The sequence below is a fragment of the Herpailurus yagouaroundi genome, unplaced genomic scaffold, assembly GCF_014898765.1.
Source record: "Herpailurus yagouaroundi ecotype Mexico unplaced genomic scaffold, PumYag 77, whole genome shotgun sequence".
NCBI lineage: Eukaryota > Metazoa > Chordata > Mammalia > Carnivora > Felidae > Herpailurus > Herpailurus yagouaroundi.
In genome coordinates this window covers 66872901-66892688 of record NW_024412388.1, presented here as the reverse complement: position 1 = coordinate 66892688, position 19788 = coordinate 66872901, and positions in this window count along the sequence as shown.

Genomic DNA, 19788 nt, shown 5'->3' with positions numbered 1-19788 from the left:
TTTCTAAAATTCATTAGTCAGATGTTTTATCTCCTGTGTCAAATCTCTAACCATTAAAAAAACATGGTTTTCTCCCATTGTCTCATTATCTTTTTTTGTTATTCTCTATAAGATTTCCTTAACTTTGTATCTCATTATTCCACCTTAAAATAAATCATGCATATTATATTTCAGTAATATGATAGAAGTAGTCTGATAGAAACACCTATGTGTTAGATCAACAACCCCACTAATGTATATCTATCTACTCCTATATGCTTCTCTTCCCTCTGGATACAATGAAAGAATTGTCTGTCCTCCCAGCTAAGGCCATACCACTGCTTCATTTGTTTACTTATGTTTTCATTCATGTATTTTTACATATGTTCATTTAACAAATATTTATTATACGCCTGTTTCCTAGCTCTCTTGTAGGTGGGACAACAACAAAGAGTCTTACTTGCGGGGCCAAGAAGACAATAAAAACAACTACAACAAATTACCCTTGATGGTAAATTGGAACGTGGTAACTCCAGTCCTTTACAGCTTTAAGTTTATGATTTATTTTGAGAGAGAGAGAGCGAGCAGGCACAAATGGGGGAGGGAATCCCAAGCAGGCTCAGCATGTCAATGCAGATGTGGAGCTTGAACTCATGAACTGTGAGATCATGACCTGAGCATAAGTTGGACACTTGACCAGCTGAGCCACCTAGGTGCCCAGTCCTTTGCATGTTTTGAAGGATTTCGCTCCTATAACCAATGCCCTCATCTCTTGCATCATCAGCTTCAATTTCCACTGATTCATTTCTATCAGCAAATAAACATGCTACAATACATCTCAACAGGAAATAAATTCATATACTTTTGTTGTTCCTGTCTATTGGCATGATTTTCTGCTACTAGAATCTGTTGTCTGTACTCTGTACCATCCTTTCCCATGACCTTGCTTCTTTCTCACTCCATCACATTATGAAACTGCTATTATCCAGTTGCCAACACAAATGGCCAATTCTAATTTTTAAAAAATTTTTAACGTTTATTTATTATTGAGAGACAGAGAGACAGAGCATGAGAAGGGGAGGGGCAGAGAGAGGAGGAGACACAGAATCCGAAGCAGGCTTCAGGCTCTGAGCCATCAGCAGAGCCCGACACGGGGCTCGAACTCACAAACTGTGAGATCATGACATGAGCTGAAGTTGGATGCTCAATCGACTGAACCACCCAGGTGCACCACAAATGGACAATTCTTAATCCTAACATCACCTCATCTTCACAGTGGAAAGAGCTGATCACCCTTTCCTTTTTTGATATACTTTCTGCACTGGGTTTTCAGAATAGTGTCCTTGTTTCCTCAAATCTTGTCAGCCGTTCTTTAGTCTCACTTTCTGGCTAAATCTCTAAATGCTGGTCTGGCCACTGACATGCAGTCTTGGCTTACTTCTCCTAGCCCGCTTCTCTTCGGGAGCTTCAGTTTCATGTCTAAATGCCATTTGTATGTTGCGGAGCCCAAATCCACGTAGCCAAGTGCCTAGTTTTGATACTTCACTAGAATAACAATTATTAAGAGCGTAGCAGTAATTGAGTACTTTTATGAGCCGTAAACTGTTCTAAAAACAATTAGAACATGAACTGATACATTATATTTCCCAACAACTAATTTTACAGATGATGAAGTTGAACACAGAGTGCTTAATTCAGTTCTTAATATTATATAGCTAATAAGTTATTTAACCAAATTTACCCCTAAACTATCTGGTTCCACCTGCCTAGGCTCTTACTGACTACACTGTGTTTCTTTTGGCTAATTAACAGCTGGCATTTCAGACTAAATACAGGAAGACATTTAATTTAAATCAGATTTGTTTCTAGTAGAAACCAATGCAATATGAATGTGTGTGTATATGTAAATATACTACCTGTACTTAAAGATTATACAAATATATGCTCAGGACAAAAGTTAGGTAGAAGTTGATTTCCAAGACAGTAAACAAATGTATACTTCCCTGAAATAATATTGTGCCTGTTTTCTGCTTTCATTCAGCTGAAAAGGTGGTCACTATCAGTATTAATGTTGAGGAATCGGTAGTCTGCGGTAAAGATGGAAGAAATATTTACAAATGTGAAAGTAAAAGCCTATTACATATGTAAATAAATTGATAATCAAGCCTAGATTATTTCCATCAACTTATTGCAGAATGAAATTGAGGATTACAGACATAGGCTAAAATATTTCTACAGGATAAATGAACATGTTTCTTGCTTCACGTGACACTTACTATTGATTTCATATAATGTGGAACGATATCATAACCGAAATAGTAATAGACTATATCAATAACTGAAAGCAGCACAAATTGAGTACAAACAACATGAAAAGAGAGAGTCACCAGTTCACTTAGTCAATAAAGATCACAGCTTTCCAGATCATGCTTGAATTGCTGCTATTAGTCACACGACCCACTTACAGCAGACAATATTGTGCAGGTGATGATTGATAATCATCTTGGATATAATGGCAGGTCTTCCATGAACCAGGAAGACTTGGGCCACATATTGAGATCTCACAGATTGTCGGAATCCACAATTCAATACCTGCTCACATAAGTTACTTTTTTTTATTGTTATTATTGAATATATTGGGAGAAAACAACAGAAGAGCAATTCTTTGGATTTCTTAGATCATTTTTGAAATTCAGCTGAATTTATGACACATTGACCATGAACATAAAAGTTATTAGAACAATTGTTCTATAATAAAAATTGAGTGCACATAACGTTGTTATAGCGCAAACATCTGCCACTCATGCAGACATTGTTCTGTAAACCCATCTAACTAACTCTATTTTCCTTTCTGATTGTATCAGGGTAGCTTGCGGCATGACAGTGATATGAGTGACAGGCGTCCACCCTGGCGCAGTGTGATGCATACTTATGTTTTGTTTGTGAGAATCAGCCCTCCTTGAAAAATGTAAATTTTTAAATTGGTTTTTATTGAAAAGAGGTATATAAGGAAGCAATGTTGTTGTCTCCACTCCTTAAAAAAGTCAAAGTTATTATAGGCTCCAGCTTTCATAAAAATTTTACTAAGTTTTTAAGTTGATTTTTGGTTTTGTAATGAAAAAGAGCATGAATTATTAAAAAGCTCCAGACATGTTTTCTTTCTTTATATATATATATATATATATATATATATATATATACACATATATATACACATATATATGTATGTGTGTGTATATATATGTATATGTATGTGTATATATATGTATATGTATATATATATATATATTAGAATCATACAGTACAATGGAAAAGACAATGTTCAAGAAAAAGCATAGCACTCACTACTTTTAAGAGAGGTTAACATCCTCACATCTACTTCCACAGAAACAGCCAAAATCATTTTCAAATTTTAAAGTTGTGTTCGTGGCGGATTTGTTATATGTCATATACAGCTGTGGTAAATATCAGTTATAGAATTCTTATTGAGAATGTTAGCACGTTAGATTTAAAAGGGACTTTTGAGGGGCGTCTGTGTGGCTCAGTCGGTTAAGCATCCGACTTCGGCTCAGGTCATGACCTCGCAGTTTGTGGATTTGAGCCCTGCATCAGGCTCTGTGCTGACAACTCAGAGCCTGGAGCCTGCTTTGGATTTGGTGCCTCTCTCTCTCTCTCTCTCTCTCTCTCTCTCTCTCTGCCACTCCCCGACTCGCACTCTGTGTGTGTGTGTCTCTCTCTCAAAAATAAATAAACATTAACAAAAACTTAAAAAGGATTTTTGAGGAAACCTAGTTTGATCCCAGAAGCAACATGGAAATTTTGTAATGGTACTCCTGTTAGAGGGTCTTCCAGCATTTGCTCAAACATTTACTTTTATGGGAAATTTATAACTTCACAGGGAAAATTCTATATTAAAATTCTATATTAGAATCTCCTGTTGTAGAAAGACTTTCTCTTATTAAGCCAACATCTATCTTGCCTTGACTTCACGGACAGGACCTCCAAGGGTACAGGCACAACAAAATAACTCACAAAAGAGACCTTTATAATTCATATAAGTATGTGAAATATCATCTTGACATTGAAGTGTAACCAATTACTTCCATTGTTCATATAAATACCATAATGAAAACTGTTAACAAATATGAACCTTAATAGCATTTTGGTAAAATAATTGCAATGTCTTTAGGTACTGAAATTACTTTTATCAGAACAAACCAATTCCCAGTTTTGACAAGACTGTGAAAAAGAATCATACACAAGTGGAGAAAGATGTATGAGAATTTGGATTCCTAAACTTTTACTTGGTTCCATTTAACCATATCTTCATTCCCTCACAATACAGCAGGTGTAATAGATTATATATCAAATATTGTAAACAGCTTTCCATCACCACAACTGTCATATAGGCGAAACGTGGTCCCTTGCCAAAAAATTCATGGTCTCCTTTCAATTGTATCAACCTGTAAATTGCCTTTATATACTATGTGCTTATTTGCCAAGCAGTAAATTGATTTGTGAGGGGGAGAGGGAATTTTAAAAGGAGAAAACAATGCATACAGACTCCAATAGTCATGCATCATTACATCGTGGGTCTGTGCAAAAGAACAGACAAAGGTGTCTTTTACTTTTTTTTTTTCAACTCCAGTTACCTCAAGGACAACTTGGCCCTCATGACTATATTTCTATCTTTGAATACTGATGTTCTCTGAGTGTAGTCATTAATAATAAAGATAACTAATGGATCACTTAAAGGACAGGAATTTAGAATTTAGCACAACCATGTCATTTTAATGTAAATTAAACACAGAAGCCGAACCTCCGTTCTTCTGACTCAGGATTCTGATTATTTGAATAATGTAGACAAAGTAACTAAAAATTCTACCAACTGATGTATTTTGCAGCTTTTCATAGACAAATATGTGTTATCTTAAGAAAAAAAGAGCAAATTCTGATGCATTTCTCATAAAAAATGTTGTCTCCACTTTGAGTTAAGGGGAAGGAGATAGTAAGTAGAGGACAGGTTAAAGCCTACCTATTTCTCTCTTAAGCTTCAGTAATTAGTAAATAGGTATATTACACTGCACAGCAAAGGAAACAATCAACAAAACTAAAAGGCAGACTACAGATTGGGAAAAGATATTTGCAAAGGACATATCAGATAAAGGGTTAGTATCCAAAATTTTAAAGAACTTATCAAACTCAACACCCAAAAAACAAATAATGCAGATGAGAAATGGCCAGAAGACATGAAAAGACACTTTTCCAGAGAAGACATCCAAATGGCTAACAAACAAAAAGATGCTCAACCTCACTCATCATCAGGGAAATACAAATCAAAACCACAATGAGATACCATCTCATAACTGTCAGAATGGCTAAAATTAACAATTCAAGAAACAATAGGTGTGGGCAAGGATATGGAGAAAGGGGAACCCTCTTGCACTGTTGGTGGGAAGGCAAACTGGTGCAACCACTCTGGAGAACAGTGTGGAGGTTCCTCAAAAAGTTAAAAATAGAACTGCCCTGTCACCCAGCAATAGCACTACTAGGCATTTATCCAAAGGGTACAAAAATACAGATTCAAAGGGGTACATGCAACCCAATATGTATAGCAGCATTATCAACAATAGCCAAACTATGACTGATGAAGGATAAAGATGTTATATATATATAAAGAAGATGGAATGTTAGCCATCAAAAAGAATGAAATCTTGCCATTTACAGCAACATGGGTGGAGTTAGAGTGTATTATGCTAAGCAAAATAAATCAGTCCGAGAAAGACAAATGCCATATTATTTCACTCCTATGTGGAATTTCAGAAACAGAACAGATGCACATATGGAGGGGGAGGAGAGAGAGCATGAAACAAACCATAAGAGACTCAAAGATAGAGAACAAACTACGGGTTAATGGAAGGTGGGTGGGAGTTGGGCTAGATGGGTGATAGGCATCATTGTTATGATGAGCTCTGGGTGTTATATGTAAGTGATGAATCACTGAATTCTATTCCTGCAATATTGCACTGTATGTTAACTAACGAGAATTTAGATAAAAATTTTTTGAGAAAAAAAGTAGGTATGTTACATATTTTTTTTTTTTTAATTGTCACGTTAGCTAACATACAGGGTAGTCTTGGCTTCAGGAGTAGATACCTATGATTTGTCACTTACATACAACATCCAGTGTTCATCCCAATAAGTGCTCTCCTCAATGCCCATCACCCACCTCCTCTACCCTCTCAACCCCCCACCAGCATCAACCCTCAGTTTGTTCTCTATTTAAGAGTTTCTTATGGTTTGTCCTTACCTTCTTCTATTAACTTTCTCAAATTCCACATATGAGTGAATCATATGATCTGTCTTTCTCTGATGGACTTATTTCGCTTAGCATAATACCCTCCAGTTCCATACATGTTGTTGCAATTAGCAAGATTTCATTCTTTTCATCACCGAGTAGTATTCCATTATATATATATTATATATATAATATATATATTATATAATATATTAATATATATTATTAATATATTATTAATAATATATATTATATTATTATATAATATATATATATATATGGCACATGTTCTTTACCCATTTATCAGTTAATGGGCATTTGGGCATTTCCATAATTTGGCTATTGTTGATAGTGCTGCTATGAACGTTGGGGTACATGTGCCCCCACAAATCAGCACTCCAGGATCCTTTGGGTAAAGACCTACTAGTGCTATTGCTGGGTAATAGGGTAATTCTATTTTTAATTTTTTTGAGGGATTTCCACACTGTTTTCCAGAGTAGCAGCACCAGTTTGCATTCTCACTAACAGTGCAAGACGGTTCCCCTTTCTCCATATCCTTGCCAACATCTGTTGTTTCCTGAGTTGTTACTTTTAGTCACTCTGACTAGTGTGAGATGGTGTCTCATTGTGGTTTTGATTTGTATTTCCTTGATGATAAGGGATGTTGAACATCTTTTCATATGTCTGTGTGCCATCTTCATGCCTTCTTTGGAAAAATGTCTCTTCATGTCTTCTGCCCATTTCTTCACTGGATTGTTTGTTTTTTGGATGTTGAGTTTGGTACATTCTTCATAGATTTTTGATATTAAGCCTTCATCCGATATGTCATTTTCCAATATCTTCTCCCATTCTGTAGTCTGCCTTTAGTTTTGTTGATTGTTTCCTTTGCTGTGCAGCTTTTTATCTTGATGAGTTCCCAATAGTTCATTTTGGCTTTTATTTCTCTTGCCTTTGGAGACATGTTAAACAAGAAGTTGTTGAGACTGAAGTCAAAGAGTTTTCTGCCTGTTTTCTCCTGTAGGATTTTGAAGGTTTCCTGTCTCACATTTAGGGTTTTCATCCATTTTGAGTTTATTTTTGTGTATGGTGTATGAAAATGGTCCAGTTTCATTCTTCTGAATGTTGCTGTCCAGTTCTCCCAGAACCATTTGCTAAAGAGACTGTCTTTTTTTCCATTGGATACTCTTTCCTACTTTGTCCAAGATTAGTTGGCCATATATTTGTAGGTCGACTTCTGCGTTCTCTATTCTATTCCATTGGCTTATGTGTCTGTTTTTGTGCCAATACCATACTGTCTTGATGATTATGGCTTGTAAGCAAATTACATACTTCTAAGAGAACTTGTATTTTTTGGCTTGTATTGGGTAATAGAAAGAAGCTAATTCTCTCAAACCTTGCCATTTTCATTCACAATCTTAAAACATTTGTAATCGTTTAAGTACAATTGTGTAATTATAATTGTTTAATAGAGATAAGAAAATGAAGGTTTTCCTTTCTTTTTTTTTTAAATCGTAATTTATTTTGAGAGAGAGAGCGGGCATGTGCATGTGTGCATGTGCACACACACGAATGGGAGAGAGGCAAAAAGCAAGAAAGACCCAAGCAGGATCCACACTATCAGTGCAGAGCTGAACATGGGCCCTCTACCACGAACCCGGAGATCATGACCTGAGCTGAAATCAAGAGTCTGATGCTTACCAGCTGAACCACCCAGGTGCCCCAAATTTTCCTTTCTTGTAAGAGGATGATGCAGTATAAAACATGGAAACAATTTATTTTGATAAAGTTGTAGAAAAGAAAATAATAGGACAATGATAGGTAAAAAATAAAGTGTACAGGGTGCCAGGGACATGAGACTGCACACAAAAGCTGGTTTTCTCAAGCCCTGAATAGAAAATGAATACATTTGCCTTTGACATAGTAGGCAAGAAGGATGTGGTGTTTTGTTTTGTTTTGTTTTGTTTTGTTTTGTTTTGTTTTAATTCTCATCACATTGGTGTTCTTATAAAACTCCAAGAATATATGCTATATAATATTTATCTCTGTTTTGTTTTTGCTTGGCTATGTACCCCAAATACTAAATATTGGCACATATAAATCACACGCCCTAGACCAGATAAGAAATACATTACACTCCCTTTTATCAGAATGAAAATATGAGAAAAGGGTGCCATTAATTTTATTTTTATAAAAATAGTTTATTTTCTAAGAACTGCATCCTCATAAATGAGAAATCTATCAGCTCCATACCTAATTGTTACTTTGAATCATTCCAGCAAGTTCTTTATCTCTACATTACATCTGTGCACTTTCAAATGATTCAAAAAGTCCAACAGATTGTAAGGTGACTAACAGTCCTGGTCGGCAGGAGCCAATGGATTTCACTGGACACAGAACTTGAAGTGTTGACATTGGGACTATCTTGGGCAAACTAGGACTGTTGATTACCCCAGTGGATCAACAATTACCAAGGAATCTCTAAATACAACCCATATATGTCAGTGGAAGACAAGGAAGACATGATTCCATTACCTAAAAGCCTAAGAATTGATCATTTTCTGTCTTATCTCATAGATGAAATAGAATAACGATTAACAATTTTTAAAAATTTGGGAACTAACCTAGGGAAAGTGTTTGTTTTGTTTTGTTTTTAGGAGATGGTGTCCCTGGTAGTACTCCAGTTAAAAAAATAATAATTATCCTTTCATAATGATGGCTTTTTTTTGAAGGAAAATAACTACTGCTTTTTTCTATGCAGAGAATTAATTAAGGGAAACCTAGAGCCAACCTATCCATTATGATGCAGTTTGTTAGCTCTGAAAACTAAAGCTTAAAAAAATAAAGCATAAAAACAGAGGAAAAAATTAAAAGCACAAAAATTGAATTCACTTAGAGAAGGCAGCTAAAGAAACATTGTGCATTATGCTGTGACGGAGGATATTTGCTGACTGAAAGATGAAAGTGTTTTAACAGTAAATAGAAAGGAGGGAAGGTGAAAAATATACAAGGAAAAGTGAGAAGAAATATAGTAACTCCCATAACATTTGAGAGCTAAAGTAAGCAAGTGAGTAGGAAGAAAGGCTGTCCATAATTATTTCAGGAAAGGAGGGAAAGATATAGAAAAATAGAAATAATTTGACAGTCACTGTTAATAGAGATCTACAGTTGTGTAGTCCCCAAACTATATAGAGTACAGAAGAGATTTTTTTCAATGGTAGTGGACCAAGAAAGTAGATGTGTTTATTAAGAACTTGTACGTTTTAGGGAACAGACACATGCACTCCTCATAGGGAATCTTATCAAGACTTTTGGCTTTAAATATCAACTGCATGCTGACAATGACCAAATTTATATCCACAGAAAAGACCTCTCCCCTGACCACCATATCTCGCTTAAAACAAATATTGACCTTAACCTTAACCTCATGACCCAGTATACATCTTCATGAGCCTGGCTTCCTCCTACCTGTTCCTTCTTCTTTAAACCTTTGCACGTGGAGGACAAGAGCAGAAAGGAGAAATCCAAAAAATCCCAAATTTAACATACTCAGAAAGTACAGCCTGCTTTCCATCCTCCTCCTCACCAGCTCTCCAATGCTCTTTATCTCTTTTAATGGTACCACTTTCTACACGTTCCATGACAACCCAACATGGGAGTCTTTCTTTCTCTTTTTTTACTTTAGATAGAACTTCCAATTCATCATCAAGTTGGTTGTATCTCCAGAATATATGAAGAAAATGACCTCTCCCCATAGCCACTTCTATTCCCCTCTCTCTGGCTTTGTTCACATGGTCTACTTCAACAGCCTCTGCATCAGTCAGGACCTCAGCAAAAAAGAGATGGCATCCTCAAGCTTATTGGGGATACTATTTACAAAGGGGTGGAAAGGGTTTAGGAAAAGTTACAAGGAATGAGAGAATGGCCAGTGATAGTGACAGTGGGATACTTTGCCATTTGAGGCCTGAAAGAGTAAGAAGAGAGAGAAAGCTAAGTGTTCAGGGCCAGCTGATGGGACTTTTGACTTTTTTTAGTAGTATAAAGTCACCTCACATATACCCATTAGGAAAAAATAAATCCCCTACACCTCAGTCTCCCACTCTACTCTGATTTCCTGCTCATACTCCCCATTGGCTAAACTCAACTGGAAGTCAGAGGTCAGAATGCCTCTTGATGCAGTCTATGCCAATCAGTCTCCCATCAGGTGGAAAAAGATGAACACAGGGCAGAGAAGAATAGCACACCTTCTGCCATGGTTTCCTAAGTCCATCTTGCCTCACAGAAGTCAACTCATCATTCTTCACTTATTTAGGAAAGCCTTCCTCAGTGCCCTGTTGCCATTAGCCAACCTTTGATCCACTATTCTTACTCTTTGTCTTAGTAGCTAGTTCATTCTCTACCTTCATGGTCATATGTATCTATCTAAATTCATTGTATACATGGAGATTGATGGATAGATGGACAAACAGACAGGCATATGGACAGACAGATGAATGAATCAATAATGGATATGTTAATGCTCTGTCTCCTTCCACAAGAATGACTCTGAACTCCATCAGGACAAAGACTCTGCATGGTCTGTTCACTGCTGTATCTCTAGTATCTGAAACAATGGCTAACTCCATAAATACTTGTTGAACAAATTGAAGGAATATTTGAATTATTTTGGATAATGGAATTCATTATAATGAGGCTTAGACTATTTGGGAGGAAAATAAAAAATCACACTTGTGATACGTTTTAGAAGAAAGGCAATTCAGACTAACAGAAGGCTGTGACCTATTGTTCAGAATGCACAAAAAGGCTGAGGATAAAAACAATTATCAAATTTTTATGATGTGATCATTTTTTAAATTTTCTCAAAATTAAGCATCCCCTGGTCTGCCATCATGTCAGCTCATCATTTTATAAAAAAGTCTTAACGGTTTAAAAGCCTCAGTTGATGGATTTCCAGGTATAGAATTACAAATTTTCTTTTATGATTACTGACTATCAATCTTAAATATATAAATCTTTCATATTATGGGTTATTTTTTCAGCCATTTATATGCATTATTTAATTTTGTTCTTACATTGGTAAATAGAATTACCTCCATTTTGCAAATGATTAACCATGAAACTCAGTGAAATAATTGGCCCCAAAACACAGGCCTGCATGTAATAAAGCTAAGATCATCCCAACAAATCTTTTTTAAGTTATTGTAAAATATACCTTACATGATAAAAAAAAATGTAAAAAAAAATATAATTTACAGAAAAGATTTAAAATCAAGTAAATGAAACAAAAAAAAAGAATAGTCAAGAAATCATTTGTGTATGTGGACCCATCACTCAGGCTGAAAACTCTCCTGTTATTTAAAATTCATAACAATTATCCATCCCTAAAGAATATACTATTTAATTTTGAATGTTTTGAACTCTATATAATGGTATCACGCCTTATGCATTCTTCTATGACTTGTTCCTCTACCTCAATGTCTCATGTTGGAGATTCATTAATGGTGATGCCTATAATTGTTAAACCATTAATTGACATTGCTCTATAATATTGTTTCAGAACATTTCATGATATATTTATCCATTCTACCATTGATAGGCATTTGGATTTTTTCTACTCTGGGGCTATTAAAAACAATTCTGCTAAAAACATTTTATACATGTCTCCCTGTGAATATGTGGAAAACTTTCTTAGCTTGTATACCTAGGAGTAAAGTGTCTAAGTCTTAGACTATGTGCCTGTTGAACTGCTCTAGGTAATGTAAATGGTTTTTTCATAATTGTGTTAATTAACGTTCCCATTAGTGGTAGGCGTAATAATGCCCCTCACACCTCAAACATGCCCATGTCCTAATCACTAGAACTTGTAAATGTGTTACCTTATATGGCAAAAAGAATTTGCAAATGTAAGAATAAGAACTTTAAGATTGGGAGATTACCCTGGGTTATCCTGCTGCGGACTCAATAAACAAGGGCCCATAAAAAGTAGAAGAGGGAGGCAGAAGAGGCTGAGTGACTCAACATGGGAAGGATTTCACCTACTTTTGCCAGATTTGAAGAACACACATAGCCTTGAGCCAAGGAATTTAACCAGCTCCTAGAAGCTGGAAAGGGCAAGGAAGCGGATTCTTCCCCAGAGTGTCCAAAAGGGAGACTGGTAGACTGCTAACCCACACGATTGTGAAATAATAAATTTACATCCTTTTAAGTTTGTAAGACTTTTTCACAGCAACAAAATAAAATGAACACAATGAGCAAGCCTCTCTGCTGTACTTTATCCTTACCAGTACTCTGGTTTGTCTTGGCCAGTTTGCTGGGAATGGCATTCCATTGAAGATTTATTCTGCATTTATATAGATGTAGATGTAGATGTAGATAGATAGGTGTAGAGGCTAGTTGAATTCCTTGGCTTGTGGCCCCATCCTCCATCCTTAAAACCAATAATATACACTCTCTTTATCACTTACTACCATCTAACATGTTTTCTATTTTAATTATTTCGTCATTTTATTCTTTCTCTCCCCACTTGAAAATAAGCACCATGACAATAAGGATTTTCAACTATTTTCTTCACTGTTGAGTGCTTGATATATAGTGGATGTTCAATAACTATTTATTGAACAAATTAATGAATAAATTAGCCTTGTTTTGAGATGTACTTACTGAGTGTTGATTGCAGATTGCACATTTTCCAGAGACACATGGTAAAAGTGAGTTCCTTTAGATAAGATTTACATTTTTTTCTGTCAGGTGACTCAAGGCACTACCATTTTGAGATCACTTTAGCGTAATTGCCCAGTCTCTTCAGATATGTTCTGGGTATTTCAGATATTATAAATATAGGCTACAAATCTATGAGGTCCCCCTTACTGTTACAACTTTTCAGATACTTCTCCTGCTCAATACTAAGATTCAAGTAGTAATTCATCTTTTGGGTGAGATGATACTAAGGAAATGGGTATTTCTTATCCACTGGTACACTGAGGATGACGGTGTAGCTCTTAGGATAATTAATTTATAGTAAGGTTTTCCTAATAGATACCCTGTTGTGATTAGTTCCTGAGCTTTGTCTCCTGTCTCTTGTGTCCCTCAAATCCATGACAATCAAAGTTTGAGGTCATCAGGTTAGCAAATCTCCTCAAGGCTAACGCTAGCTTCAGTGCTCAACATGTCCAGCTGGGTTCAACCTTCCCTTAATCCTAAATCTATGTACTTTTAATTTTCTTTTTAGTACCTATCAAATGCTTTTGAGGGTATATTCTGCCCTTTTTGTGTGGTATATGTTGACAGAAATGGAAATCCTCAGCCCCCAACTGATTGCATCAGAACCACTATCTACCTGAGAGAGGGCAATGTTGCATGACTGGACCCCAAATGGAAGGAATTACCCAGCTACCAATTAAAATTAGTTACAAAATACTTCAAATTGGCTAAACTTATTAAATCTTCTAGTAAGTAAATCCGATATATTCCTATAAAATCAAATAGAACCATTTTTACTGCTGTACTTACTTTCATACTTTTCCATGTCAGTGGAATGTGAAAAGAAAATCATGTTCTGCTTGTCATTATATCTCAGTGTGTGAGATAGCTTGTGTGTGACTAGCACATACTAGGTGTTCTCATAGTATTTGAACAGATTCTGTGCATGAAAGAATAATCTAAATGAACAAACTTTGTTATCTGTGTATAAGTTTATTTTTTCCCCTACATGTTGATGGAGTCTGCAGCTCAGGTTCTAAGAGTATCTAACTCTATATTAACACTGACTTTAGAGGAGTTCATTTTGTTAATAAGGATGATTTAGCAGCAAAACCAATTTGTATCCAACTATGGACACTTTGCTATCTGGCATTTTACTAGTACAAAGGTTTGAAATTTATTGGGGCACCTGGGTGGCGCAGTCGGTTAAGCGTCCGACTTCAGCCAGGTCACGATCTCGCGGTCCGTGAGTTCGAGCCCCGCGTCGGGCTCTGGGCTGATGGCTCAGAGCCTGGAGCCTGTTTCCGATTCTGTGTCTCTCTCTCTCTCTGCCCCTCGCCCGTTCATGCTCTGTCTCTCTCTGTCCCAAAAATAAATAAACGTTGAAAAAAATTAAAAAAAAAAAGAAATTTATAATTTTAACTCTTTCAGTAATAATAATTTAGCCATGACAATGTTACAAAGAGTTTTCACAAGCAGTCTCACACTCTAGATTCTCTACATTTTTGTGAATTATGAAAGGGAAGAAACTTCTCAAAATTTGGGCAAGAAAACCTAATACTTTATGCCTAATTAGTGGCATTGCCAGGATCACAAATTAGTTCATCTCTGTCCTGTCGCAGGTTCTTTCTTCCCTCGTTTCAATATTGGTTTGTTACAAATATTAAACTGAGTACCCTAGATCCCTGGTGATACATAGATACCATTAATGAATTAATTAGGTTCTAGTTTAGGATTAATTAACAAATATCAAGTAACAATGGAAATGTCTTATATTTTAAAAACATTAAAAACATCTCCTCCTTTTTCTAAAAACTAGTACAGTCATTTATCGAACCTAAAGATTCTTCTCCCCCCACCACCAAAAAATGGCAATTTGAAATAAATTGCAGTGTCTTATTTCAGAAAAGACTTTTAAGGATAAATTAAATAGCCATTTAGCAGAATTTCTGATTACAGGTACATGAACTCTGATAATATGTTGGCTATCAAATAATTTGCTCCAATCTATATTCTTGGAGTGGCACTATTACTGAACTTATTCAAAATCCTCTCTATAACAAAAGAAATTTAGTTGTGTACACTGAGATAACAAATTAATCATATATTTTTGTTCAAAAGTTATGTTCTAAAACAAATAAAATGAGTAAAAAGGATGTGAAGGTCTTATACCTCACTAATTTAAATAAATACTTAAACATTAAGTGCCATTTAAAAATTATTACTTCGGGGCGCCTGGGTGGCGCAGTCGGTTAAGCGCCCGACTTCAGCCAGGTCACGATCTCGCGGCCTGCGAGTTCGAGCCCCGCGTCGGGCTCTGGGCTGATGGCTCGGAGCCTGGAGCCTGTTTCCGATTCTGTGTCTCCCTCTCTCTCTGCCCCTCCCCCGTTCATGCTCTGTCTCTCTCTGTCCCAAAAATAAATAAACGTTGAAAAAAAAAATTAAAAAAAAAAATTATTACTTCATTTTTTAAGTGCCAGTAATACTTTGAACAAGATTTCAAAAAAAGCAGACATATTAAATATTTCTAAGGGCAAAATAATTTAGAAAATCAAATTGGAAAACAAATTTGGTGATATTTATCAAAAGTTTTACAAAGTGTTCACAGGCTTTGGACTTAGGTATTCATTTATACAAATATATCCTGAAGAAAATACCTATAGGAAATAGTTACATTGCAACACTTTTACCTAGGAATAAGAGAATATTTAAATAAAGTATGACACATTCATTCAGTGGAATATTTTATAACAGATATAAGCTAGAATAGACTATGTGGCAGCATGGAATACAGTTAAACAAATATTGAGATATAAAAACACTATAGGTGTTCATCATAAGTATTACAATATACACACGGAGTTTTTATTTTCAATGATTTATATGTAAATTATTGGAAAATGTAGCGTTTAATGATAACTTTGAAGTAAATTGATAGATTGGTCAGCCAAACCTGAAAGTTCAAATTTGTAACATTTTGAAAGAAAAACACATAATACCTGAAGCTTGATTGAGTTCCACACAAGAGGCAAAAGACTAAACATAGATTATTGGTCAATCATTCATATAGATAAATGGATGGATGGATGGATGGATGGATGGTTGGATGTAGACAGATAGATAGATATAAGGATAGATAGATAGAGCCCTTCTTTAGGCTAAATCCTATAAAAACACAAAAATAGGTATCTAACAAGTTCCCAAAAAGCTTACATTCTTGTAGGGAAGAAAGAATTAATTAGATAATAATACAAAAACAATAAGACCTATACTAAGTGAAATTATGGGAATTTTTTTTTGCTAATTTATTTACTTATTCATTAATTTATTCATTACTATAGCTCTAGTACCAAGGCCAATATTTAGATTCAGAGATCTTTTGTGGGAAAATTAGTTTACTTGGGAGTATTGTTGGGAAAACTACTTAGATTTTCTAAAATTTGGTCTTTTCACCTGGTAAGTGGGTTCAACAATACTACTGTCAAATTTTAAGGGTGAGAATTAAATAGGAAATATGCAAAAGGTACCTGGCACCAAAGTGCAGAGAGCTGCCCCCCAAATATTAATTTACTCCAGCTTTTCCCCTTTCTTACCAGGCTATCTTGAAAAGGGACTGAAATTTCTGTAATGAAAAACACATCTTTATTTATGGATTTTTTTTACATTAAGAACACTTAAATTTTAAGTATTTTAACAGTATTTTCTTCAGAATATGTTTTTTTTTCTTACTGAAGGATTTAATAGGTCTCTTCAGTCTTCTTAAATATCAAAACTTAACAGTTTTAAGATTTCAGTACAAATGAATCAGAAATTAGCATATTAAACTTTCTTTAAAATGTACCAAACATTTAGAGTTAATGAGAAATATTAAAGACAAAGGAGATTTTCAAAATACATGCTAAAGCCTCGATTTTATACCAAAGAAGAAGATGAAGAGAGTTAGCAAATAGTCACCCTTTTGAACATTATGCCAGTGAAATCAATATACTCATCCTTCAAAGGGAAGTCTAATGTAGGACCTGTACTGATTTCTAGTCCTGAGTATTATTAAGGAGCACTGCATTAACTTCCAGTTCCAATAATGGATACGCTTTAGTTGTCTCTTCCTTGCACTGAAAGTAACAAATCCTTACTTTTCTCATTGGATGACTTCCAAAGTAGTCAGAGAGAGAGAGAGAGAGAGGGAGAAAGAGAAAAAGATGACATTAGCCATATCACACACTCTAGGGGATTTTAATATTACTAAGGTATTATGTTTCTTCTGAATGAAAGCACCCAAAGAGCGTGACATGTTATTTCTTCAAAGAAGGTTTTCCTTTTACCTTCAATTGACATGACTGAGAAATTATCTTATAATTCCTCATAAGTGGATATGTATCCTGACCTGAACGTACATATAAGTCAGTTTTTCACAAAATGTGTATATCTTATCTGTCATTTGTTTGGGATATTATATTTTTCACTGTAAAAGCCCCTTGATGAGCACTGAATTGGTTGTCAGGTTAAATGTATAAGTAATCGACAATACAGTTCTAAGTTTTTCAACTTATATTTGCATTTTGATAACTAAAGAAAAAACTACTAGGATGAGAAAAGGGCTCTTCCTGGTTCTCAAAGAAGCTAGAAGTCATTTGCTCCCATATACTTATAACGTCTCAATTATTCCTGCAAATTGAAGAGGTAACTTCATGCATAATTCAAAAGCATGAATAATAACAAATTGTATTATATTTGGCTTTGTGCTCCATAATTTGGGGTCAGAGGCTTTACCTTCCTGACATGTAAGCTGCAACCAGAATGATGAGTCGGACTCGGACGGGTTAAAGTGGAGACACTTGGTACATCCTGGAAATGAAGTAGTTGAATAAATCTTGTATAATGTCCAACAGCAAAGCTTTCTATTAATTTGATAGCTAAATCAAATACATTTTATTCCTGCTTGCATAAAAAAATTAAAATTATAACCTAGCTGACTTTTTCAGTGAGATATAAATACTCTTGAATTAAGATTCAGAAAATTTCGATTTCAGTCTGGCTCTCTCATTAACTCATAAGCTTTGTGTTCTCAGGCAACTAGCATTATTTTTCTGGGTATTAATTTTCCAAGTATTTCATGTGAAAAATGATGGAATTGCATTAATTCATTCTAGGGGTGTTTTCTAGATTTTAAAATCCATATATCTGTAATTACTTCTAACACTGAAGCTGACTGTCTCAGGGAAAGAAAACGGGCCAGAGCACCAATTCTTAAACCTGTTTCACTCGACACACATTAAATCAGATGTTTCTGTGGTTGCCGTCCCCCACCCTCAACCTCTCTCCTTCCAGTCGTCCTTACATCTACTCCCCCAAAACCACCTGTTAAGGACATCGATGACTTTCATATTGACAATCCAATGATCTTTTGTCCTTATCTTACTATGCCTTTCAGCTACATTTGACACAATGAATTACCTGCTTTCTACGACGGCTTCCTGGGAGGTTATTCGGTCTTAAACCTCTTCCTACCTCAATGCGCTAATGCTCACATACTTTTGCTTGATTCTCTTTTTCTGGACCTTTAATGGCTGCAGTGCTTGGCAAGCATCCATTCTCAGACCTTAACACTTCATCTACACTCACCTGCTGCGTGATCTTGTCCAGGTGTATGGCTTTAACTATGTGGTAGCAACTTACAATAGTATTGTTAGTCCAGAACTATCCCTTTAACTACAATGTCAAAATTCAACTGCCTACCTATTGTATTTATTTGAGTATTGAATAAGCATTTTAGACTTAGCCTAATACGAAACCAGTATCTCAATTCCTACCATCCATCTGCTTCCATATTTTCTTTCCTTCTAATCTTCCCACTTAAGTAAAAGACAATCATTCTTCCGGTGGTGCAAAACAAAATTTTAAGACCATCTCTAACTCATCTTTTAAACAGAAACTTTATTTTATAATTAGAAAACCTTATTTCTTTAATATTATAGATGCCAAGAAGTTTATTAATCCTATTTATTGATTCATTACACACTCATCCATCCAGAGTCTTTTTGAAATGTGTTTATATTTTATTCATTTTTTTTGTTTTTGATAATGTAATAAGCTTCTAAATTTATCATTCAATATAAAAACTGGCACCCTGTGAATATTTTATATGTGTTCCCCAACCCCCATCCCATCCCCCTACCAGTCGTAAGCCAAAGTAGCAACCATCAAGATCTGTTGTTCATCACTTCTTTTCCATAATTTTGTATATTTTAAAACTCATCAATATGTATTCCTATATATTTTAATTTCTTTTTAACTCCATAGAAAGGTTTTTATGGAATATGAAAATTTATTTATTGCTTCATATTTATGTTGCTGAAATCTAACCAGATTGATGCATGAGGCTGAGGTTAATTCATTCTGACTGAATAAAAATCCATTATGTGAATATCCCACGGTTGATATATGAGCTGTCATATCAATAAACCCAAAGGTTACAGGGCGCCTGGGTGGCTAAGTCGGTTAAGCATCCAACTTTGGCTGAGGTCATGATCTCACAATTTGTGAGTTCAAGCCCCGCATCAGGCTCTGCATTGACAGTGTGGAGCCTGCTTTGGATTCACGCTCAATCTCTCTGGCACTCTGCCACTCGCACTTTCTCTCTCTCTCAAAATAAATAAATGAACTTCAAAAAACAAAACAAACAAACAAAGGTTGCTTCTAGTTTGGGGCCACTGTGAGCAATGCATCTATGAACAATCTCACATATGTAGAATGTTTCTCTCAGGCTGTGGGAGATGCTGGTACTGCCTTACCCAGATTTTCCCAGATTCCATTTA